Source organism: Manis javanica, chromosome 12 (genome assembly GCF_040802235.1).
Source record: "Manis javanica isolate MJ-LG chromosome 12, MJ_LKY, whole genome shotgun sequence".
NCBI lineage: Eukaryota > Metazoa > Chordata > Mammalia > Pholidota > Manidae > Manis > Manis javanica.
Window position 1 is genome coordinate 54299761 of NC_133167.1, and position 26645 is coordinate 54326405.

The window sequence follows — 26645 nt, forward strand, 5'->3', positions numbered from 1 at the left end:
ACTTCATTAAAATAAGAGTGTCAGCACCTTTTTTGATACAAAAACAAAACACAATGCATATGCATGTTTAAACTTTTCCTTCTCCTGGACCATTTCCCAGCAGTAAAAATGTATAATTTTATAAGATTTTTATGTGTGTATGTGTGTGTGCTTTACCTCAGTATTTATGCTCAAATTCATAGGGCTGGTACATAGATGAGAAAAATATCAGCAGGCAGAGTATTTTTTTCCCTTTCTGCTTAATTTCCTCCTTTACATGCTGGAACACAGCTCAGTGCTTACAAAGAGATTCTAGAGGCCATTCCAGGTGAGCACAGTAAAAAAGTGGTAGGACAGAGGAGCGCCCAGTGGCATGGAGACAGAAAAAAAGGTTCTTACTCAGCTACCTCTGTTTGCATAACTCGGTACTTCTCCTGGGACCAGGGCTCCTTGTAGCATCACAGAGATGCTGCTGAAGGGTTGGCAACCTGGGCCCAGAGGGTACCCCCTGCAGCTGTTTGAGGGTGGCATCTCCGAAGGCACCTGGCCTCAACTGGAGGATCCCTCTCCCTGACAATGAATTCTGTCACTAGCTCCTTTCCCCAGCTCCAGCCTTCTGTCTGCTCTGATGTCATAAAGGAGGTTAGATTCTGATTACTGAACTGTAAACTATAGCATGTGTATAAGTCAGTGTAGAGAGTAGAGCTGTAACTCTGAAGTTTTAGGAATATTAATGAATCTAAATATTAAACACTTTTAGCTTTTTTAAAAAGGAAAAGAATTTTTCTTGCAAAGCAGATATTCTGAACCCCAATTCTCTGTAGCCATCTGTGGACAGACTTTATGGGGTTTAAAAACCTCTTGAAATTGAGGCCACATAGATTTTCCTGAGATAGATTCCATGTCTTTTATTAGGTTCTTCAAGGGACCTCTAATTGATGAAAGGTTAAGAACCACTGTCTCAGAAAGTCACGAAGTTGCCCTTTTTGGTTTTGTCCAGAATTCGGACTTGTTTTTCAGTGTGGGCATTTGTGCGTGTGTTTGGTTTTTAATTGGCTGGTACCAGAGTTTTATTGGTGTTTCTCTGTGAGATACTTTCTAGATGGTGAGCCAATTTGGGGTTGAAAGATCTCTGGAGACTCAATTCTTAGCTATATTGGTTTAGGTCTTATAGAAAGTTGTCCCACTGAGGTTTAACGGTTACTCTGTGCAAGATGATGTCAGGCTGAGAAAGGACCTTGGGGGCAAAAAAGGAGGGAGAAAATTAATGACGCTGATTAGCTGATGATGCATGCTCAGTTTTGTACCTTTCCTTAAATATGCCTGAGGTAACTGAGCTCCTTCTTATTGTCAGTTAAGATTATTGCCTCCATTCATCTTCCCTGATGAAGCGTGTGCATCAGATGCTACACCGAGAGTGAGCAAGGAGAGAGAACTGGAGGTCCCTGTAGGCCTCTCCCACGCTGCTCTCCTTGACAACAGCTTTGCTCCTCCCTTCTTCAAATGCCAGTCGTCTTCTCCTGGAGTCCTGAAACTGGGTGGGGAAGTGAGTTCATCTCCTCATCTTGAAAGTGATTGTCTCAACAGCCCATTCTCTGATCTCAAACCCCAATGGCCTCCTTACTCTTTTGAGATACACCAGACGCTTTCCTGCCACAGGCCTTTTGCATTTGCTCTTCCTTTTGTCTCGAATGCTTTTCCCCAGGTGGCATCATGGGGATGCCACCACACCCTCAGCTCACTATGCAGAAATCCCTTTCTCAGGGGCCCTTTCTTAGTTATCCTAATATATTGACTTCTCTATTTTATATCTCTCTTCCCTGCATTATTTTTTTTCTCTTTAGCATATGCCACTATCTTTCCTATTCCATATTTTACTTATTCATATGTTATCGCTGGAATTTTGGCTCCCGCAGATTCTAAGCTCTATGAGAATAGGAATGTTTCTCTGTTCTATTCAGTATAACATTATAGCACATAGAACAATGTCTGGCTGTTTGTAGATACTCAATAAATATTCTTTAAATGAATAACCCCAGAGATTTGGGGATAATGTTTGCTAACATGAAAGAGTACTGTATGAGCTTTCAACCCAGTAATTCAGCCATCAGCAGCCAAACTGATCAGGCAGGCTGCCTTAAATGGTCCCATAGCCCTATGTTTATATCAGTCAAAGTGCGTGTTATCTCCATACCATCTATAAATTGGCTGTTCTCCCCAGGGTAAGTTCTACAGGGGAATTAGTACTATGTCTTTAATTCAGAGATGAGGTGAAGCATGCAGAATATGGAGGAAAATGAATGAATGAAAGAAAATTCAATAACAGTTAAGACCAGCCATTGAGACAGATATGAATATGCAATCACAGGTTAAAGAATCTCTTTGTGAAGACATAGAGCACATTCCCGTTTGTTCTGATTTAAGAAATCCTCTGGAGAGTGGCTTGCAGGGTAGGGAAGAAGCTATGGCCTCTGAAGGAATCTTCAGCAGAAAAATTAGGCAGGGCAGAGAAGCTACCCTCGATCAGGCTCAGACTGAAGTGCCCAGAGAGCAGAATGGGTGCAGGAGCCTTAGAGGAGGCAGAGCAAGAGGTGGACATGAAAGTGCAGGTGATTTGGTAGGTGTAGACCATCTTGGAGCAGAGTTCTGAGCTATGATAAGCAACAACTCGAATTAAGAGTCTTAAGTGAAGCAGTAGGAGTGATTGCAGGTTGGTATTATGACAGCTCCATGTTTCCACAGTGGCTTCAACATTTTACAAAGGGGTTTGGCTATTCCACCTTTCTCATCCACACAGAGGGTCTTTCAATGCCAGTTGAAACCACTAAGACTGATAAAGCATGGCTAGTCCACTCACTCAAGCCAATGTAGTTCATGGCTTCAACCATCTTCTCATACACCTTTACAACCAGTCTTCTAAAACTGATTTTATTTAACCAAAATTTCATGGTAACTTTATTATAAAAACACCCCCATGATTAACACATCCACTTTCCCCTACTCTCCTCAGCATTATTATTTATATCTTTGCAAGGGGCATTTGCTTTAGAAAATAGGAAGCTGTCTATCACTTTCCTTCCACAGAATTGTCACTTGTGTTTACAAAAGTAATACCTTCTACCCTGCTATCTTGGGAAACAACATATCCACCATACACAGTGCCTCTCTGATCAAGATGAGGAAGTCAGAAGGTAGGTATATCAATCAAGAGGTTTCTAACCCAATACAGAAGAGTTTTTTTTTTCCTTCAGTCTTCTTCTAAGCTTTTTCTTTTCATTAAATCACAATGCCAGGCAAAGTCAGGGGCATGCTGTGCCTGTCATTGTGGTTTATAGATCAAATGAAAGCCAGTATTAATCATCTTGCTTGATTTTAGAACCTATTAATTTTCCAAGAACAGTATCCCAATGACACAAGTCCTTTATTCTGTGATCTTACATAGTGTCATTTGCCTTTCTTTCTCATAGAGTAAGCCTTAGAAAATGTTAGTTACATAAAACCATTTAATGTAAATCTTAATCTTTTCACTGGCCAAGTACATGAAAATTTCATTTAACAAAACTACACTTTGCTTCTATTTTCCTCAGGATTCTTTAAAATTCAGTTGGTACACCAGGTCTAGGCCTATTAATTACAGATAAACATGAATCTCTTTTGTCCTTATTATAAAGGACTTTATGGAGAACAGACTAATATCTGTTCTCAGATCTAGGGTCCTCAAAGTTTTGGTAATGGGAATTTTTTTGAAGTTTCCTAAAGTCTTGAAGTTATGGAAAGAAAGTAGTATTGACAACAAAGTCCTCACAATATTCAAGTTTTTAGGCGAAACTAATGGTAGACCCTTGATCAATATTGTTCAAGGAATCAGTGTTGTTGAGGATAGGCATGCTTTCCATCTCACTCAGATTCCCAGAGAGAAGAGGATGGTGAAGTTGCTGGGGAAGGCTACCAGGTATGTCCTGACTGGGACCATTGTGTAACTAGATCAATATTGGGTCCTTCTGTTACAGCTTATGTCTGGGTAGCATGTTGTCAGTGTATTCTTTGGTAACATAATTTGCATGTTTTGTCTTGACTCCAAATAATGACAGTAAACTAAACATTGAATGATGTGGCTCCAGAAAATACGATTCAAGTGTTTTTCATTACAAGCTTTGTAAAACACTTAAATTATAAAGGGAATTAAGTCAGACAAGCAGATGACCAGACAAGGAAAACAGAGATCTACAACCAGGATTTTTAACCCAGGGGCAATTCTGTATGCATACGACACTCTTATAAAGTCCAATTTATGGAAGGAAGAATCTACTTATACTCCAAAATTACTTATGCAAAAAAAGTAGCTTTGGCTACAATGCAACTGTATTATTTGTTGAGGCAACCAAATTGTACAAGAACAAAATTAATCTAATTATGCACCTGGTTTTCATTTCAGCTTTTCTCTGCCTCTTGATTTACTGTTATGTTTAATGCTAGTTTCTGTTTTTAGCCTTGAGAAAGGGGAGAAGTGTAGATGATACTTATAACAACTGTAGCAATGGACAGAAGAATGAATAATAATAGGAAATGTCTACATACCATCTGGTATAAACACAGATGTGTGTTTTCTTTAAAAATAAAATTCCTTATTCTAAAAAGGGAAAATTTACAACACTCTACAGAAAGTCAAGAACCCATTCTTGAGTAGCTCTTAATTAACAAGAAACAATCCTGCCTGCTAGTTGCTAATTTATTTATAGAATTCCCATGGTAGGCACTGTTCTTTTCCCCTACAGAATTCCTCTCCTGCATCAATGGCTTTACTGGACAAATTCTGTCTTGTCCAGTATTACATTTCTTTATCTCTTTATGCAACTAATTTGGTAAATGCAGAATTAGGATAGTCTATGTTTCCTCTAAAATCTCATCTTGGAGTTTGAAAGGTTCAAAGAAAAAGGGCCTAACCAGAATAGTTGAGGAAGATCAGGTCTATTTTATAAAGTTACATAATTTTAATTCTTACCTGCACAATAATCTCTACAAAAGAAGAAAAGAAAACTACCTGCAAAACCAACCGCTCACAAAGGAGGTTGCCTTTTTCTTAAGCATTTAGACATTTAGTACCAATAATAAATTCACCTACTTAATTTTGTGGATAATAAATAAATATGTGTTTTTATTAGGCAACCCACACTACTCAAAGCCATAGTATATTGTCACAGAATGAAAGGTTCTGAGGATATGTCCTTTGAGAGATCACCAGTAACTTAAGTTATTCCAGGATTAAAAATGGAGATATGGTTGTACATATTGCTATGTTGAATCCATCCCAAGGGCAGTCTGGGAGATTTCCTGGGCCAGTCTTCAAAAATCACAGTATGGTAAAATGCCTGATGAGCATGGAAAACAATAAAATAGAATTATGAAATGCCTTATGCTATGAATGTTCATAAGCTCCATCCTGAAAGAATGGACAGTACTAATCTTATATAGATGGAATGTATGCTCAGAAAGATGTCTCTTCTTTGAACTTCAAAGATTTACCTTTTCAGGACAATGAATTCACCTGGCTTGGTCAAAATAAATTTAATGCCATTTGCATAGCCTCATGATTTTCCTACTTGTCTTTCTATGAAAAATACATAATAAAATTTAAAAGCACATTCCAGGTACTCAGATACATTAGCCTTCATTTAGAGCCACATTTCCTATACTGTTTATTCTGGCACTCTCCCCTGTAACAGATAATTTACATAATTGTAGCTCCGTGTTCTGCTCCTCACCTACAGGTGCAGCTTCTTTGCTCACATGGAGCCTATGAAATCCCGGGGTACACAAAATTCTCACTGACCTTAGGAGGCTTTTGACAATGGTAGGATCTGGGCACTGCTTCTAACCTATTGGCCTACTAATTTTTGTCATCTCTATGTTCTAACTCTTTGGTTCTTTTCTAGGTTGTCTTCAATTGGCAGATGCCCACTAACTGTGTGCTCATTTGATGTACTCAGGATGGATCCAGAAAACTGACCTTATCTTGGTTTTTGGCTAGTCTTGTTTAGCTCTCACTAAAAAAAAGAAAAAAAAAGATAACTAACAAAAAAAACTAACATAACTGGTCTCCATAGATAGAATCCATTTATCTTGTTTCTCGAGGATTTATTTTTCATTGTTTCAAGAACTTCTGACAAATGAGCAGTAGAGGAAAAGTGCTGACATTTTCAACTTTATTAGTTGAAATGTAATTTTCTCGCTTTCAAAAACTCACAAAGCTTCTCTAGAAAAGAAATGATGCAAGGCAGTTGTTATGGAATAATGATAGATTTACTCTAAGAGGATAGCATAATTGCCTATATAGTACATTAAATGAATATAACCTTCTTCTACATAATATAGTTAAAATAAACCATACAGTTTTGGAAATTAAATATGAGATTCAGTCTTGTCTACAGACTCATCCTGATGTTGCTCCACTAGATGGGAATGATAGGACAGGCAGGGCCAAAAGGATCCCCACATGACTGCCAGAGGGTTGCTCTAAGGTGAGTAGGCTCAACAAAGACTTGAAAGATGGTACAACTTCTAAACTGATGGCACAGCTGTAAAAATCTGGGATGCCACCATCAAAATCCCCAGCCTTGCAAGTAGTTCTAAGAAATGCGGGAAATTCTTTTGAACAAAAAATTGCTGCTGCCTGCAAATGCGAAAAGGCCAGGCAACAAAGTATGGGCCTGGTGGTGAGTGATTATGCCTTGGCCTTGAGGAGCTATCACTGTGTGTGCAGGACAGGAAGGCTGGCTGTTTTTGCACTGGCATTTCAGCTGGCTGCACAGACTTCTTTGTTGCTCCATGTATGTGGTGGTAGCACCGTGGATTTCTAACATGTTGGATCACTGCACAGTAAGAAATATAGTTTCCATTATGGCCCAGCATACACCTATACACATAAAACTATATAAGGTAACTAACTGAAGTAAACGTTTGATAAACTGATGATGTATTTCCTACTTTTGGTATATGCCATGCATGCACTCTTTGCACTTTATGAACTATTCTACTTAGATATAGACAAATAAATCTATAATTATCTATAAATCATAGATGAAATTGAAGATTATTTTCTACTTAAATCCATGTTAATTGTAACTTGCCAATGGTCTGTGACCACAGTTTGCAAAACAGTAAGAAGATACAGTAAATAGTTCCATAGGAGGAGAAAGCTCCACGGCTCCTCACGTCCCAGAGAGGGTGCCTGCATCCTCTTAACACCTGTGCACACAGTATGTGCAGAGTTGACTTACACTTCTTACTGTAATAAATGTTCTGACATTTCTCTGGGGTTCATTGTGTGTTCTCAGTCCGAATGAAAACTAGAACAGAGGCCATGACTGTTTGTCTCACCCATCTCCTTCCACAGCTCCTGACCGTATCCAGCACAGCGCGTCCACCCACTGGAGGACTGGTAAACGGCAATAATTGCTAACACCCGTTGCGCGTTAGTGCAGAAGGGATGTAATTTGATTAGCTCATGGAACTGATGTACTTTTCCCCCTAACTGAACAATTTTAGCCTACTAAGCTCTTGAACTAAAGGTTCAAATTTAAGAATATATACTTCGTCCATGATGTTCTCTGCCATTCCGCTGTTCATTTTTTATTCATTCATACCTCAAATATTTATCGAGTGGCTACTATTTGTCAGACATTATTTTAGGTACTGGGTGTACAGCAACCATGCCTTTTCCTGAGAATTGTGAGTTATTCAAACTGAGTTGAACTGTCGAATTGATTTGGTTGTCATTTCTTGTGTTCATTTTTTTCTTCAATGTCATTTATTATATAATCTAAAGTATGACTTGACTGAAACAATACCTACCTTATCAAAATGTCCTCAGGAGCATCCCATTTACTTCCCACACAGAGCAATCCTTGGACCTTAAGTGCATGGAATTAGATTAATCATAATCTTGGATTCATGAAAACTGCCATCACTGATCCATTTAAGACCCATCTATCTACCCACCTATGTACCATGTCTAAACTGATTTATAGATTTTATATACATTTTAATATATATAATACATTTTGGATTTGATATACATGTTATAGATTTAATATATTGATTTATAGTTTTTATTTATATATCATATGAAATATCATACATTATAATGTTTTTGTAACTAAGGAAGCATTTCAAAGTGTCAGTTGTTAGGGGCATTACTTTCTAATTGGTCAGAGGAACAGAATAGAGAATCTGAAATAGACTTGTACAACGTACAGTATATGTCAGAGGAGATATAGTAGATCCCTGGGGAAAGACAATTGAATCAATTGAGAAAGGAAAACATGTGGATCACCAACATTGATTACAGATGGATTGAGAACATAGATGTCAAAAGCTAAACTTGAAAACTTGTAGAAGAAAATTTAGGTGAATATCTTTCTAACCCCAAAGTAGAGAAGGATTTCTTAAACAACACACAGAAATGCTAATCATAAAGGAGAAAACTGATATATTTGACTACCCTAAAATTGAGAACTTGTGCTCATCAACTCATCTTTTAAAAAAGAGGGAAGACAAGCTAGAAACTGGGGAGAAATACTTGCAGCACACATAACTATCAAGGGTCAGAAAGACTTCCACAAGTTAAAAAATGGTAAGTAATCCTCTTCCTTTCTATTCTCATCAGCTTGCCCCAGACTACCATTTCCACTGACTCTGATTCCCTCATACATCCAACAACACATTTCATCTTGTCTGAACTAGCTTGTCTTTCCTCACTGCCATTTCCTCCAGCTGAAATACTGCCACCACCAGCTGGATTATTGACATGCTCAACACTTGCCTGAGCAAAGTCCATCACTTCCAAGAACCTTCCTTGGTGACCCCACTCATTGCTTATTCCTTTAGAATTCAGACTCCTTTTAATACTTGGCTGCCATATTTACATATTTCTTTTTGAATTCTGATGTTTTAAATGTACTATCTACCCTGTTAGCATTTAAATTTTCCCTGAATTTAACAACTCTTATATTCCATTCTATTTTCATGGCCCTCTTCCTGCCTGGCCTTTCCACCCCATAGCTTAGTACAATGTTGCACATTCACTGGGTATCCAGCAAGTGACTGACTGATTGCCAACATAAATATTTTACCTAATTTCATCATAAGCCCTTAAAAAAAAAAGGAACAAAATTCAGGTAGATTTATCCAAGGAAATAAAAAGAAAAAGATAGCAGTTCCCCCCAAAAAATGCCTAACAAAGATTATAGGCTAGTTATAGAGACATATGGAAGAGATTTAAAAATATCTATTTACAAAGAAAGTGAACAAGCCAAATAAAGGAAAAATCACATATTGGCGTAGAGAAAGACAATAAACACCACGTTTCAGGAAACATTTCAAATGGCAGTATATTGTACAAACACGATGGCAACAAATAAAATTGAATGACTGGACTAATTAGGACTATAAGCAAGAGATTGTTTAAAAGGTGAAAACCCAGATATGTTTATATCTCTTACATTTGCAGAAGCAGGTGGAGAGCTACCTTTATCAGACAACAATTTTCCTGGGACCAACAGATGTAGGCAATTAAAAAAAAAGTTACCTGCAAACAAATTAGAGGAGACAGCAATTCTAGATAGCCTGTGTTCATGATTTTTATAAAAAGGGAAGAAAGTGATGAAGCATTAAGACATTTTTTGATGATAACACGGTCATAAATGTTTCAGAATGATTAGAATATAACAAGGTGGGATTAACCCATTTATTAAAGGTTATTTAAGTTAAGAAATCAACAGTGAATTTAGTTTGGGCATTTAAGAGGCTCCATTTTTTTTTTGATTACTCAGAAACCCTTGAATGAAGATGATTATTTGTAATTGGAACTTCACTAAAACACTACCTTCTGGTAGCGAAATAAGATAAGAGAGTTCATCTCCTCTTCAGTCTAGTGCTTTTGAGTTACTCAGGCACTGCAAGATCCTAATTATAAAACTGGTTCACATATAAGGTATTTCGTGACAGGAATCCCGAGGACAGCATGTCTGCACAACAAGATACATCTTCCTGATCCAAGTACCTAAGGTCAACATGCATTTTGTGTTGAAACCTAGACAGTAACAATTACTGGGCAAGAATTCCATGCCTAATGCTGCATGAAGTGCTGTCAGATCAGGTCAGAGAAAGAAAAATGTTTTCAAACATTCTGCATTCTGTACACATGAAGTTGATTACTATAGATGCATCCCATCATTCATCTAGGCAGCCATGAAAGGCACCTGGGATAAAGTAAGAGGCATGGGGACTTTGGAATCTGAAAATATGGCATCAAGTCCAGGTTCTGTCTTCTACTTGCTGGTGACTTTCTCTTCCTGAGCCTCATCTGATAACTGAAGGTGGGAGTTGGGAATGGGGTGGGATATTTCCATTATAGAATTATGGTGAAAATTAATCTTGAAGCATACATGTGAAAATACTTTGGTAATCATTAACATCTAAAATGAGAAAAGTCAAAGAGGATGAGAACTGAGAAGGCTTGAGATTTAGGAATTAAGAGATCATCAATTTTATTGGAAGTGGAAATTGGTGGAGATGATGTGAGCGAGTGCAAGCAGCAAGCAGAGGAAATATTTTTTTCCCCAAGAAGCTTCTTCTGTATTTCCCTCCAGAAATAGATTAGGCTTTTAAATCAGAGATTGTATCTTATTTATATTTGATCTCTAGCTCCATTACAGAGCTAGAGTATCCATCACAGGGTATCATGTACAAATGGTCATTTAAAATACTTGTTAAATAAGCATTGATGACAAAGGAAAGAATGAATGAAGACAACAGCTTTAAGTGAAACAGAGTCAAGGGAGGTTTTTTCTTATTTTGAAAATAGGAGACCCATGTATATATTAATTAAGAGAGCAGAGTGAGTAAAATAGGAGAGATTGAAGGCATTTCAGAGATGCAGGTCTTATCCTTAATGATAGAGCCAGACATGAGGACACGAGAGCAAGAATATAGAGGAGGGCTGTAATGAAAGAAGCAGGAAAAACTGGCTTCAGGTGTGCGTGGAGCAGGCTTATGTTGGAGACATAAAGTTAGAGAAATGCTGAAGTGTTTCTGTTCCATGTGGCAAAGAAGAAAGTTGTTGATTCTCAAGTCACATGGTTTCTACCTTCCAAGAATGAAAGAGTTAAGGTTTTCCTGCTGGATGAGAAGGTGTGTTGGGGGTAGGAGGATGAAACGGTTGAATGTTCCAGAAGAAGTTAATATGAGATAAGAAATGGATAGCTGAAAAGGACCTGGTGTAGGCATATCATGGTATCCAGAGTGATGAAAAGGAAGGCTGAGTGTGAATTACAGGTTAGGACTAGTGGAGAGGAAGGACTTAGTGGCTAGATACTTAATTGTTATTATTGGAGTAGGTGCAGGGCGAGAAAACTGTGCTGATGTCTTGAAAAAGTTTTACCTCAGATAGCCCAAACTGATGGTATTTTTCTTTCCAATAGAGGGGGATAAGCAGGAAGCCTGGTATGCAACTTAAAAATTGCTTAGGAGAAATAAGCTTTTGAAAGAGAATTGAAAAAAATTAATGTGTAAATTTGGAATTACCATGAAGAAGAAACATTTAATAATTGAACCTGTCTAGAGATGGCAGGGTTGTCTTGAGAAAGGTTAAGTTCCCAGCAACTGGGAGCTCATGTAGGTCAGGGAATACAGTGATTGGTTGGGATTAAAACAAATGAAATTTCATTTCATGAATTTTGGAGATAAACTTGAGCTGCATTTTAATGCTAACCTAGATAGACTATGCTTCTTCATACCTTGTCCAAATTGTGCTCAATATTTATTATTTTTATTGGTCAAAATAAATATATAGATTGAAACAGATGAACTTCAGGCTTCAAAACCCTGGTATTTTGGCAGATTTTTTAACTAGCTTGAGCAACACTGCTAAAACTAGGTGTATATGACTCCATCGCCTGCCAACTACTTTTTGAAAAGCTTTGATTACTTTTATAACAGAAGTTATATGTATATACAGGCATACGTCATTTTATGATATATCTCACTTTATTGCATTTCACAGATAATTGTGTTTTTTACAAATTGAAGGTTTGTAAAAACCCTTTGTCAAGCAAGGCTGTTGACACCATTTTTCAACAGCACTTGCTCACCTCATATCTCTGTCACATTTAGTAATTCTCACAATAGTTCAAATGTTTTTCTTATTATTATATTTGTTAGGGTGATCTTGATTGATGGTCTTTAATGTTACTATTGTGATTATTTGGAGGAACCAGGAACTGTGCCCATATAAGACAGTGAAGTTAACTGATAAATGTTGTGTGTGTTCTGACTGTTCCACTGTTGGGCCATTCCCTTATCTCTCTCCCTCTCCTTATTCCATGAAATACAGCAATATCGAAATTAGGCCAATTAATCACTCTACAATGGCCTCTCAGTGTTCAAGTGAAAGGAAGAGCTGCCCATCTGTCATTTTAAATCAGAAGTTAGAAATGATTAAGCTCAGTAAGGAGGCATGTAGAAAGCTCTTCTGCCAAACAGCCAAGTTGTGAATGCAAAGGAAAAGTTCTTGAAGGAAATTAAAAGCGCTACACCAGTGAACATGAATGATAAAAATGCACAACAGCCTTATTGCTAATATGGATGAAGTCTGAGTGGTCTGGACAGAAGATCAAACCAGCCATTACATTCTGATAAACCAAAGTCTAATAAAAGGCAAGGCCCTAACTCTCAATTCTATGAAGGTGAAGAAGTGGCAGAAGAGAAGTTCGAAGCTAGCAGAGGTTGGTTCACATGATTTAAGGAAAGAAGCCAGCTTCATAACATAAAAAGGCAAGGAGAAGCAGATAGTACTGATGGAGAAGCTGCAGCAAGTTATTCAGAAGATCTAGCTCAGATCATTAATGAAGGTGGCTACACTAAACAACAGCTTTTCAATGTAGACGTAACAGCCTTCTATTAGAAGAAGGTGCCATCTAGGACTTTCATGGCTAGAGAAGAGGAGTCAATGCCTTGGCTTCAAAACTTCAAAGATGAGAGGACTCTCTTCTTAAAAGTTAATGCGGCTGGTGACTTTCAGTTGAAGCCAATGCTCATTGACCATTCCAAAAATCATAGTTTTGTTAATAATTATGCTAAATCTACTCTGCCTGGGCTTTATAAATGGAACAACAGAGCCTGTGTGACAACACATCTGTTTACAAAATGGTTTACTGACTAGTTTAAGCCCAATGTTGAGACTGCTTCTCAGAATAGAAGATTCCTTTTGAAATATCATGTTCATCGACATGCTCATGATTGTCTAAGAGCTCCGATGGAGATGTACAATGAGAATATATTTTTCATGCCTGCTAACACAACATCCATTCTGTAGCCCATGGATCAAGGAGGAATTCCAAATTTTAAGTCTTATTATTGAAGAAATATTTTTCATAAGACTATAGCTACCTTAGATAGTGATTCCTCTAATGGATCAGGGCAAAGTAAATTGAAAACCTTCAGGAGAGGATTCACCAAGTCTAGATGCCATTAAAAATAATCACGATTCATGGGAAAGGTCTAAATAGCAACATTCACAGAAATTTGAAAGAAGTTGATTCCAACCCTCATGGATGACTTTGAGGGATTCAGAACTTCAGTGGAGGAAGTGACTACAGATGTGGAAATAGCAAGAGAGCTAAAATTAGAAGTGAAACCTGAATATGGGACGAATTGCTGCAGTCTCATGATAAAACTTGAATGGCTTTTAATGGATGAGCAAAGAAAGTGTTTTCTTGAGATGGAATCTACTCCGGTGAAGATGCTGTGAAGACAGTTGAAATGACAACAAAAGATTTAGTATGTTATGTAAACTTAGCTGATAAAGCAGCAATAGGGTTGGAGAGAATTGACTCTGATTTTGAAAGAAGTTCTACTGTGGGTAAAATGCTATCAAACAGCATTGCATACTACAGAGAAATCATTCATGAAACCAAGAGTCAATGTCACAAAATTCACTGCTGTCTTATTTTGAGAAATGACCACAGCCATCCCAACCTTCAAGAAACAACACCCTAATCAATCAGCAGCCATCAACACTGGGGCAAGAACCTCTACCAGTAAAAGGAGCACAACTCACTGAAAGCTCTGATGATGTACAGCATTTTTTAGCAATAAAGCATTTTTAAATTAAGGGATGCATTTTTTTAGACATAATCCTATTGAACATTTAATAGACTACAATATAGTGTAAACACAATTTTTATATGCACTAAGAAACCAAAAAAATCATCCAACTTGCTTTATTGAGATATTCACTTTATTGCAGTGGTCTGGAACCGAACCTGCAAAATCACTGAAGAATGCCTATACATTATGCTTATAAAATGCTTAATGTATAATAGGATAACTTATTTTACAGTCCAGCTGCCTTTGGGCATTTAGTTTGCTTCCAATTTTTTCTTATTCAAACTATAAATGTGATGCACATCTTTGTAATACTGTTTTGCTTAGATGTGTTAGAGTGTCTGTAGCATAATGTGAGATTGCTGTGTTGAAAGATATGCATGCTAATAAGGTAACTTCCTGAGAGCTTATATCAATTTTCAGGCCCATCAATAGTGCATGAGAGTGTGCCTGATTGCTTAATAGTCTCATATAACATATAACTATGTCCTTAGTATAACTACATCCTATTTTTAGTACAAGGAAAACCCTGTCTTCTTAGGCTTTTAAATCAGGAAAACTGAACATATGTGAAAGAATTATCAGATGATATATGCCACAAAATACAATAGTGAAGCTATATCCAAATATATATTATGTGACTTATATAGCATGCTTGAAAAGTGTCCATCAAAACACTTATAAGTCAATTTATGTAAGTGGGTTTTTCATTTTGTTCAATCTTTTCATGCTTTGATTAATTTTGTTTAGTTGGGATCATGCTATATTATAGTTATTTTCTCTTTTCCTCTTTATATTGTAATAAAAAATTTTTGTTACTATGAAGTCCTAACAAACATAATTAAAAATAGCTACATAATATTACTTAATGGGATTTTTTGTATTCCTCTTAGATTGCCTTCAGTTTTTCCTATCAGTAAAGTTGTGGTAAACATTTTCTTGTGGCCCATTTTCTTCTGCACATTTGGCATTATTTCCATAAGCTATACTGCTAGATTGAAATTACTGATGGAGTCAGCAGGAGTAATATGGCAAAACACTACATGTAGAAAAAGTTATACCAGTGAATAAGATAACATTTTACTATAACTTTGCCACATTATTTATTTTGGTAATTTTTTAAATGTCTGCTAAGTTGAGGTTATCACAGGCTGTTTTAAATAAATATTTTTAATTGTTAGTGAGCAGGAACATTGCATATACCTGTTCTTTGCACAAAATTGTTCTTCAAATTAATTTCTCAACCTTGGCCATTGTTGGCTAATTGTTGAGTGATGTCCTGCACTGCACATTGTTTAGCAGCATCCTCACCTTCTACCTACTAGGTGCCTGCAATATTCCTAACTTGTAACAACCAAAAATGTCTCTAGACATTGCTAATTATCAAATGGGGACAAAATCTGACAGGAAGAATTTTATTTTTAGCAAATAAATTTCAGTAATGTCATAAAGTACCAATTTAGTTGATATGTTTTGGAAATTTGTTTGTTTCTAAACACATAAAAGTGAGACACTTTCACTCATAAGTGTAAAATACCTGCAAGTGTGGACAGGCTAAAAAGTGAAGAGTTAAACAGAGACTCATTGAGTCAATCTGGAAAGTTTCATGGTAGTGCCAAAACTGAACAGACAGGGAAACAGCAGCTCAGGGAATTTAATTCCACCGCCCAAGTTTGCTTTCCAAGTAGCTGGGACTAGAATGCAAGTCTTTGTTGCCCAGGCTTCAGGTCTTTTCATAATCCCACACTGTTGCTCATGCCATCTCTGTTCATTATAACTTAGCTAGGTCCATCTCCTTCAAGGGACCTTTTTCAGAAAACCCACATGAGCTACAATGATTTCAGTCTCTTTGCTAAAATATAACTTTTTTGCATGGTGTTCTTCAGCTAATGTTTGATGTTTAAATGATTGCCACTTGTACTCTAGGCTTGTTCCCAAAGGCTTGAAAACTCTTGGAGGGGACTTAGATGAAGGGCTCTGAGCATAAAGAGTACTCACAAAATACCATGAACTAGGCCAGATTCAATAGTATATTGGACTGTTTTGGTAGGATTAGGAAGGTCCCTTAAACTGGCCCACTGAGGCTGACCCCTTATGAAAAGAAGGAGATGAACTTTGGCTAGTAACAGAGAAGTGAAAAATGTTAGCAAAATTCTTTTCACTTTGAATAGATTATTAGTATCAGTATGCTGTCTTTAGTAAGGAAAAATGATCGATGAATTAGAAAACCAGGGGAGGAGTGGGCAGCTTACAGGTAAAGTGAAAATGTGACATGCTTATGGGGGAACAACAGGAGGGTTAGTTCTGAAGTGAGAGGAGAAGCAACAATCACTGTTTGGCCTATAGTAAAACCACTTCATTCCTATGGCTTGTAGAACTCTGTGTTGTTTTCCACTGTGTCACTGGTGCCTAAAAGCAACTTGTACATTAAACATATATTTACTGGAGAAATGATTGAATGACAGCCTGGCCTCTTGAAAAGCATTTCCTTTGCTGCAGCAGAGTCAGGTCCTGCCCTTTAACATTTGTGATAAGAATGGAAAATCACTAGTGGCATTCAAGCCTGCAATTTATTGGTTTGGTGCAGTCCTAGACCTGCAGATGGGGGATGAACATAAACTAAATATAAGAAACAGTCTTGGGTTTTAAGAGTTAGACGATCTTTGGAAATATGAGACAGCTATCATCTGTAAGGAGTTGTTTAGAGAGGTCCAGATGGTTGCCCGAAATAGAAGGTTATTGAGAGGTCAAAGGCTATAACATATTTGAAATTTGTCAAGAAATATGAGTCTTCCTCCTGAGCTCCTGTCCTGCAAGCCTGCCTTAAGGTGACTAAGTAAGTGACTTCGTAAGTTACAGTGAGAGTAATTGTAGCAAGCGGGAAAACCAGAAAACCAGAAAGTTTATTCTGCAAACAATACTGAGTCGCTCTGTGTAAGGTCCTGTATACTGGGAATTAAAGGGACTAAAGAACAAATATGATATAGTTTCTACTCTCAGTGGAAATTCCAGTCTAATCACTTTTGATTAATCTCAAGAACCAGTATATAAAGAGTTTTTTAAAAGTAAGACAAAGACAAATGAGAATTTTGGCTCTGCCAATTTGTGACCTTGGGCACATCACAAACTTGCCAATTCTCACTTTTCCCATCTGTAAAATGGCATTAATAATTTCTCTCTTAGGATTCTTAAGACAATAACATGAGACAAAGCACATACAGTACATTTGATGGAACACAATGTCCTTCAATAAGGGCCAAAGTGTTGCCTATTTAGACAACTGAAGCTTTTTGAAAATTATTCAACAGACTAAATTCAACATTAGTTATTTATCTAAAATCATGACAGGTTAAAATGGAATGATTTTTTAAAAATATAACTTTAAATCAAAAGGTTCTATCCATTTGGGAGCTTCCCTGGCTACCAGGCAGTTGTGAGTTGAGTGCAGAGAGAAAGATCTGAAGAACCGAGCCCAAGAAATAAATCAACGTTTTGGAAAGGAATATTGCCACATCTGCAGATTACAAAAAGTGGAAGGAAATCAAAATTGCTAATACAGTCCAAAGACGATTAATTATGTTATAGCTATCACAGAGCAAAAAGCCAAATGGGAATATGTGCTAACTGGGGTAATCACCTTGCAAACTAATCAGGACAGGATTTGGGGCATTGTGAAGTCTGTGCAGCCTTCATCTTGGGCCCAAGGCAGAGCTGGATTAAGTTTCAAAGGGACAGATGCATCAGAATAGGCACTGTTATTACTGCAAAGCCGTGGTTAGGGACTAGAAGGAATACCTCACAATACTGATTACTCTGGACACAAAAGATACTATTGCCTTGGAGAGGGGGGCCACAGTGTCACAGCAAAGCACCAATTCCACTAGATCTTAAGAAAATAAATTTTATGAAGAAAGGGTGAAAACAAAGAGATTTTGGGCACGCTTGGGAAAAATATTTAAATAATTGATTAAAAAATAACAAGATAAAGGAAGCATAATGTACTCAATGCAAAAAGGGAAGACACATAAATGAGCAAGGAATTCAAATACATGGCCCTTCTCTGCTAAGAGTATTCAAATAAAAAAGAGAAGATGAAAGCGATCTCTCTTTTCCCCAGTTAAAAAATAATTATAGGCCAAAAGAACAATTCTTTTTCACAGAATACTAGTGATTCACATAAAAACAATTCCCTTAAACAGAGAGAAAAAAAACTAGCATAGCTCATCAAGTAAGCCTGAGATTTAGAAATGAGTTTTATATCCCTTCTCCTTCCAAATGCAGAATCTCATTAGATTTAAAAGATAATATAGTCAGGTTTAAAAATGAGACAGATGTAAAACACAGTTTGACAGTTCAGAAATAGTCTTAAGATTTCCATTTGAAACAACTTACTGTACTTCTTCATATTGATTTTTTTAGACATAAATGTCTACATCAAATTTGGAATTTGTCTACAAACAACTTATTAGCCTTAAAGATCTATATGTTCCATTGTATAGAATATAGTCCATTACATAGAATATATTCCATTATATCTGTTTCATCAAACATATGAGAAAATGACAGTGAAAACTACCTGATCAAAAACACTCCTCAGCATTTATATTTCAATTCATTACTATCCATCTTGAGTAGGCAGAATCCTTAAAATAATTAATATCAGTGTTTTGGAACAAATATATATATATATTTTTGCTAAATCTGATTTGGGTTTTTAAGAACCAATGTCACTAAAACATTTATTCCATTAATTTCTCATTTATGAAATGAAACATTTTCTCATATTTACATTATTCATGGATCCTTGTAAACAAATATGTTAGTAGTCTATTGAAACAATGTTACACTGCTTTCCATCTAGTTCTAAGTTGTTCAGAAAGTCCCAAATATGATTTTTTTAAAAAATTCCTAAACACTTTAGACCTTATTTCTCAATATGGAGAAAAGCCTCCTGTTTACTTCCCAAGTAGCTATTAAAGTAAATTACAATGAACATTTGTCAGGTATTTTACAGTTTGCAAAATATTTTCCCATTTGTTTTAGCCCTTGGGATAAATCTCTGAAGATGGTATATTTATTTTCCCATATTGCAGATGAAGAAACAAGTTTAGAAGGAATAAAGAATATCACTCATCTAGTAAGTAAGGCCAAATCAGAGCTCAAAGCCTGCTTACCCAACACAAACTAGAACTTGTGTTTTCCCCATTACATGCCACTGGAGCTATCCAAAAGTATAGTTATCAGGAAATATTTGTAGTGGAGATTATTGAAAAACTAAATATGAGTGGAAAATTTACAGAATACTTCAAAAGCAATGGAAGAAAGTGAAATAAGCAAGACAATTATCAACCCATGCTACCTGTATTCCTATATACTTTCCAAAGTGTTTCAAATACATTATGTCTTTTGAGTATTACAGTAATCCATTGAGACATTACTGATAGGCTGATACAACTAATCCTGTCTTATACATGAAGAAACCGAAGACTTGAGGCTTAAAAGTGACAGTTGAAATTGGAATTGGAGTCTTTTATTCCTGGTTCAGTATTCTTCCACTGGAAGAGTGGTTTTTAAAGTATGGTCCCCAGCCCAGAGACCAGTGCATTGTTAATGGCTGCAAAGATAGGACCTTTTTTAATAACATTTTATGGTATAAGCTCTTACCATTTCTTATTGAGTTAAACTAAGTGACTTATAAAGTCTTCAAATTTGTTGATGTTCTTGTTATCACCAAGTTCTTTATCCACTGGAAAGTGGGACTTTATAGAAATAGTTAAAAGGAGTTTGTCTGCCGAAGTTTATAAATGTGTCAGAATGCACCACACACCTCATAAATACAAATGTAGAAAAAGTCTTCAATTAATCTGTTTCTGCTACATTCCTCCTCAATGTTAAGAGACCTCTTCTTACTGCAAAATTTCTCTGTGCTGCTCCTATGCTGACAGCCCCCAGTGCTCCTCACCTAGGGCTCACAGTTCTCTGAGCTGGTTTGCTTGGTTATCACCAGGAATGAACAATAATGTTTGTAGGAAAATGATGTTGGGCGGGTTTGAGGACAGGAGGAGCCCCTATAGCAGTCAGCAATGGAAAGGCACTGGTAATGCTAAGTTACATGCAGTCAGAAAATCTAGAGAGAAGCAGTTGTTTATATACATTTGAATCTTGTGTTTTTAAGTTTAATGTCATTTCCAAGTTGAAGTGAATTTAGAAGGGAGGCACTGCAACTGTTTCAGTGCGCCTCCAGAGGCCTTAATCCTGCCTTGGCTAAGGACATGAAGGCAGTCTTAGTTATGTCACAGGTGAAAAACTGGGAGTTGTTTGCATGTGTTTTATGCTTCTTTTAGATGTTGTTGGGAAATGCAGCCCTCCAATTATTCTCCATCGTAAGTCTTTGCTATAGTGATTAAAAATAGAAAGTAGGAGAGAAGGATATCATTGCAGTTTGCAGGACATCAAAAATGCACATGCTGCTGAATTGTGCAAGCCACAGGGAACACTTCTCACAGGTGTGCCACTCTCCAGAGGTTATTCATGTGCCTCTAAGTGCAATTCAAGGTGTTGACTTGAGGCTTTAAGGGTCCCCTCCCCTTTCTCTGCACCTTACGTACCTGGAGATACCAATACTTACCTGTGTTCCTAACTCTGAAGTGCCAGGCACTGGAAGCTCGGTGTTTTTCACATCGAAGGCTTTCGCTTCTGGAATTTCCTGCCTGTCCCAGTCTGCCAGACCACACTATACTGACCTTCAGGGACTCGTGAGATTTATTTTCAATATAACCTTCACTGATGGGAAGAGACCTTAAGACCCTCATTTTGTAAAAGATAAGCAATTATCACGACTCATGTTCTGCGTTACAATGATTTAATTTTGCTCGCTTCCTATTTCGATTTCAAACAGGGTTCAGTTTTAAGAATAAGCATACCAGTTTTAAGAATAAGTGCCTGTCCTTAATAGTAAGTGAGAATGCATGCCTAGATGTGAAGATACTTAGAATTCTAAAAATAGAAAAACTATCAGCTTAATGCTCCTTCTCACACTGGTACCTCAGGTGTGTGGTGCTTACAATAACCCTAAGTTCCAAGGTGGTAATAAACACAAACTTGCTCCTTTAGAAAGTGCTAGCATGGTGTGTGGTGTGGTGTGGTGTGGTGTGTGTGTGTGTGTGTGTGTGTGTGTCTCCTGTGAAGTCTCAAACCTACCCTGGGGACAGCATCAGCTTTGGCTGGACGCTGAGATATTTACTTTGGATGATTATGCCAAGACATTAACAGCTGCTGGCTTTAATTATTGATGGAGTTAGTGTCAATCATCAGAGAACCAAAGAATAACATTTTTAAATAACCTGATAAAAAAAAAAACAATCTCTGTATAACACCACTTTTTTTTTTGTCATTTCTTACTCTTGAACTTCTCCAGCCAAATAAGTAAATTTCAGAAAACTGCTCTTTTAAAATCATTTTGCCCTTCCCCTTAAATGTTTTTTTCTAAGCGCTCGCTCTCCCTTTCAGAACTCAGCACCTTAGCTACGTTTGTACTATTTTCAAAAGATGCCCTACATCAGAGTAAGCAATGACATGTTTTAGTTTGGAAAACTTAGATATGGAAAGAAATCCGGGGGACCAGGAGCCACCCTCCTCCCCCCACGAGCCTTTCGGATCCACGGGGAGGCTGCGATGCCCTGTTAGCTGCGGGCCTTCCCGGCCCCGCCAAAAATGCTGAAGCTGTTCGTGTGGTCTTCGAGCCGAAAGCTAGTCACAGGGGAAAAACAAATAGTTGGTCTGAGGATCTCCAAGGAGAGAGTTTCACTGGGGCTTGACTAATATTTGAGAGATCGGCCCCACCGCGGCGCTTGGCACCCCGGTTTGGGGACCTCTGCTGTTTCCAGGAATTTTTTTCAGGGGCCGGAGCCCCGAGGCCGAGGACCGCGGTCTGGACGCAGCCTCCTCTCCCCCGCTGTGCGCGCCCTCCTGGAAAGGCGGGATTTAAAGGCGATGCTGAGCGAGGCTCCGCAGTGTCAACGAGCCTCCCAGCGCTCCCGCCTCATTCGCCCTAGTGCGTGCGCTTCGCAAGTCCCTGCCTGGTGAACCGTTTCCAGCTCCGGCGCGCTGCAGCGGCGCCGGCGCGTCCAAGCCCGGGGTCCTCGGCCAGGCCGGCGCGCCCCGCGGGCCCAGGCACACGCCCCTCACCTGGGCGAGGCGGGGCGCGCAGGCGCTCAGCGCTGGGGCCGCGGCCGGCAGCTCCAGCCCCGCGCCCGCCAGACTCGGACAGTTCGAGGACGCCGCCGGTGCTGCAGCAGATCGCGGGGGAGCGTCTGCGCGGAGCTCAGCACAGCCCCGGCGGGACCGTCGCAGCCGCCGGAGCGCGAGCAACAGCTTCCCGGCTGGAGGAGCCACTGCCCCACGCGCCAGCGCCCCGCGCGCCGAGGTAAACCCCGGGCGCCCAGCCCAGCGCGGAGACCCCCGGACCGCACCGCCCTGCCGCCCGGCCCCCGCCCGCCTCCTCCGGGCGAGAGGGCACCTGGGCGCGCCGCCGGAGGGAATGGCCGGGAGTCCCCCTGCGGATAGAGTTCGCACTTTGTCCCGAGGTCCCACTTGTAGAGGAGGATGCCCAGCCGCCGCTTGCCTCGGCTGTAGCGTGAGCCCTTGGAGTTAGGAGTGGGTTGTGGAAGCCAGAGTGGACGAGTCCCCAGTGTGGGCTCGTGGGCTCTGATTTCCAAGGACAGTGGGGAGGAGGGGAAGGGGACAGGACAAGGAGAACGCTCCTCTGTGGTTAGCCGCAGTGCCTTCGCCACCTGGCTGGAAAGTTTGGGGGCTGGCATCTCTCTTCATTAGAGGGAAATGGGTCGTTTGGGGACGAAGGTGTGGGCGGAAGATGGCAATCGAAGCTTGAGTCCTAAGAGAATTCAGAGGAACAAAGGTGAAAATGGGGTGATGAGACATAAAAAAGGTCCCTAAAGTTTGCACTTGCTGGGAGCCCTAAGGGGGGGGGGGTGTGAGGTGGGGGGTCCCTCGGCTGGGTGAAGGTATCAGCGCGGAATGGGAGGACACTGTGTAACTGCGGAAGGGGCAAGGAGAAGGGGAGGCCAGGGCCATCTGCTTTCACCACCGTTATTTGCGGGGGCCTGTGGGGAAAAAGGAGAGCTGGCAGGACCACGCTTCCCCAGGTTCTGGAGGTCAAACAGTTTTTATTGTGAACCTGGACTAGGGTATTGTGGTTCCTCAAGGAAAATAAATTACCATGCCCCCTGCCTCCCCTCCCTGTCCCCATGAGTACAAAATAAACCCTGTTTTGGAATGTTCTCAAAAGTTCTTGGATTAGGGAATGCCATCTACATTTAAACTTTGTTAAGATGTACTAAGAGAAGCTCAAATAGAAGAAATGAAACAGTTGTGTTGCAGGGTCCAGCCTCAAGGTTGGAAACAGTGCATGAAGTGTCAGAACAATGCTTGAAGCTGGAGGGAATTAATTTATCAAATTAAAAAGGCAGCTTTTCATGAAGTCAGTATGCCACAGATAAAGTTAAATGTTTTAGTGAAAGAGCCCCCTTAAATATTTCAGAGGCGGATTTCGCCCGTTTTCAGAGTCATTCCGTCTTATTTTGATGCCATATGTGAATTGAGCATGTGCCACCCTTTCCCTGTAATATACAAGTGCTCTTAAGAATGCAAAATACTAATTGCAAGTTGTGTTGTTAATTGAGGTTTTCAAGGTGAAAAAATTGTTTATTTGGTTAGAATGTTGTTAAGTAGTTCAGATTCTGTACTCTCATAACTCAAGTATATGTGGGTTTATAATATATACTTTTACTCATTTCCAAAAATGATTTGAGGAAGCTTGGAATGAAAACCACAAATCAAATAGCTATTCTTGTAGATCTCCTTGACCTGTCTTGGATGCATTTGTAGTAAAATGCGTTTGAGAAGGTGAATTCTCCTAACAAAGGAAAAATTATTGTCCTCTGGAATCAACCTAGTGGTATACATGTTTTGCAGTATAATTCTTTATGTACTTAATTTGCCTTGTATTATTTTACATTATGTAAGTAATGAGCCCTTTATAGAAGTTTAAGAAGCATTCAGTAACTATATCAAAGAAAACAATGTTGATATTTTATAGCATTTTACCAATGTACAGATTAACAGAGCAAAATGAGAACAGTGGATTTAATGTATCCTTCTTGAACCGAGGCAGGTATCTCCTCTACAGTCAAACAAGAGGGGGAATTGTCATTAGTACTTGTCACCCAAACACGGCCCATTGGATCTGTCAGCAGTTGGAGGATGACTACAAAGTATAACTGTTCATGAGAATCAATCAAGGTATAGCAGGTGTTCTCAGCATTTGTTTTCTCAGGCTAGTGACCTGGCTCAGAGAGGAAAAAAGAATCCTGCCAAACAAACACAACTCTAAAAGGTGAAATGTCTATATAGAATAATGCTGTGTGGAGCTTCCACTATGGAAGAGATGAGAATCTTAAATTCTAGGACTGCCCCCCTTGAGATTTTTTCTTCTAGCTGAGTTTGAAGATACCATTACTTGATTTTAAACAGCAACAATTTATCTTTAAAAATACTAGCACTTAGTTTACTTCTCATAGAAGCGACTGCTTGCTTCATTTGGGGAAATCTTTGTTCACAGAAATAAAAAGCGATATTGACTTTCTGCTGTTCTTGTAAGATCCCATGTCTTCAAAGATCTAAGGAACAGTGAGCCTGTTGGTCCCAATTTCACACTGCTTTTTATTTGTTTCTGGGTTTTTACTGCGACCCCTTCCTCCCACCCTTTCACTATCTGTTTTGCCACCTCCCCCACTATTGTATTCCCCATGTGTCTCAGTATTGTCTTTTTATCCTACCTTTTTATTCTGCAGATTTCTCTTGGTCCTCTTTTCTTTATAGATGATCTTTTTTCTCTTCTTGCATGTTACTTTTTATTCAGTGGTGTCCTTTTATTAGAGCTAGATTATTTCTCTTACAGTGGCATCCCTATCTCTGTTTTCCCTCCCAAATTTCATAGTGACATTTTGAACCACTTATGAGATGGCTTCATATTAATTATGCAGGTGCCTCAAATCTAACAAGTCTAAACACTAATCAAACATCTTTCTCCTTACATAAACAGGAGTCACTGTCAGTTTCCATATTTCTCCCAGTCACACAGGGCCTTCCCAGTATCTTTGCCTTCCATGGAGTCTGTCCAACAATGCCTTATGTCTGCTTCTCTACCTTTTTGTTCCCACGGTGACTACTGTCTTGTCTTTTTTCAGACTGTTATCTCTTTCTAGAGACTACTGTCATGTCTTCCTGACTAGTTTCCCAGCTGTAGTCTCTTTCATTGTCAAGCCATTTTACACTTGGTTTGCAGAATAAGCTTCTTAAATTAGAGCCAAGCTTAGTCACTGGCTAATAAACTTTTCCCCATGGCCCTACCACATGACATATAAACCTCTTCTCTGACAGTTAAGACCCTTTGAAGTCCAGGCCCAAAGTAACTCCATGTTTTTTACTTTGATCTCATGGATTCATTCACTCATTTAGTAATTTATTCAATGGATATTAGAGTGCTTGCTACATGCCAGGCACAGCTGTAGGTAATAATTTTAGAAGTGCCTAATGTATAAGCTCAGTGATATGCTTCAAATTTTATTTTGCAATGGTGGAATCCACTGTTAAAGTATAATATTACATGGTTGAAATGGGGCCCCAGCAATCGCATCGGCTCCCCTATCTACCCTTAGTAGTCCCTGAGGACAGAGTGACAAGTCTTCTTGAAACAATCTGAAACCACTGCTCTAGGCTGAAGGCAGCGTTCCCTCAGTGCACGGCTGATCTCCAGCTTCCACATCTTTGCTTACGCACTTCCCTCTGCAAGAACAGGCCTCTCACTTCCGGTAACCACCTCCACCTGTCAGAGGGTACATTTGCTACATGCCTCCTTGATCTCTTTCTGAACTCCAGTGCTTGCTCCTCCAAACTCAGTTTTTGCTCCTGTAAACACTGTTCCGCTTTGCTTGACCTCTTCTGGGAGCACAAGTCCTGTCTGCCTTGCATGTTTGTGCTTTTTGCCTCCTCCCCTGAGGGCCCTGCACCAACCGTGCCTAACTTCAGGCCTCATTTCCTGAAATGCACAGCCCAGGGCTGGGTATATCATACAGGCGTCAACAAATAAATTAGTCACATTGAGTTCTACCTAGTTCTCTAGTCCCACCTTCTGCCTGTGAGAGCTGTTTGTTAGTTTTTTTTAACCTCTTAGTTTGGTTCTTATAGTAGAGGCAGTGCTTCTCAAACCTGAATATGCATCTAAATCATGAGGAGATTTTATTAAAATGCAGATCCTGATTCAGCAGGTTAGGAATGGGGCCTGAGATACTGCATTTCAAACAAGTTCCTGCTGATCCATGACCTACACTTGGAGTAGCAAGGTAATAGATGGTATTTCACCAGTTTGGCGGTTTCTGGCAGCCCCTGCCTGTCTACCTGGTGATCTGTGTACAGTTAGTAGT

At 39.1% G+C, this 26645-nt stretch overlaps 1 protein-coding gene across 4 annotated transcripts in view; it reads left to right on the forward strand.

Moving 5' to 3' along the window:
- Positions 1 to 21387: 21387 nt before the first annotated feature.
- The window catches only part of ZNF385B (zinc finger protein 385B), a 438948-nt gene continuing 433690 nt past the window's right edge, over positions 21388 to 26645 (forward strand). The window contains exon 1 of one of the 4 annotated variants that reach the window (XM_037000371.2): positions 21388 to 22567. The gene's annotated coding sequence lies outside the window, so the exon portion shown is untranslated. The remainder of the gene's footprint in view (positions 22568 to 26645) is intronic. The other 3 variants (XM_073218598.1, XM_037000369.2, XM_037000370.2) reach the window with 3 other exon arrangements.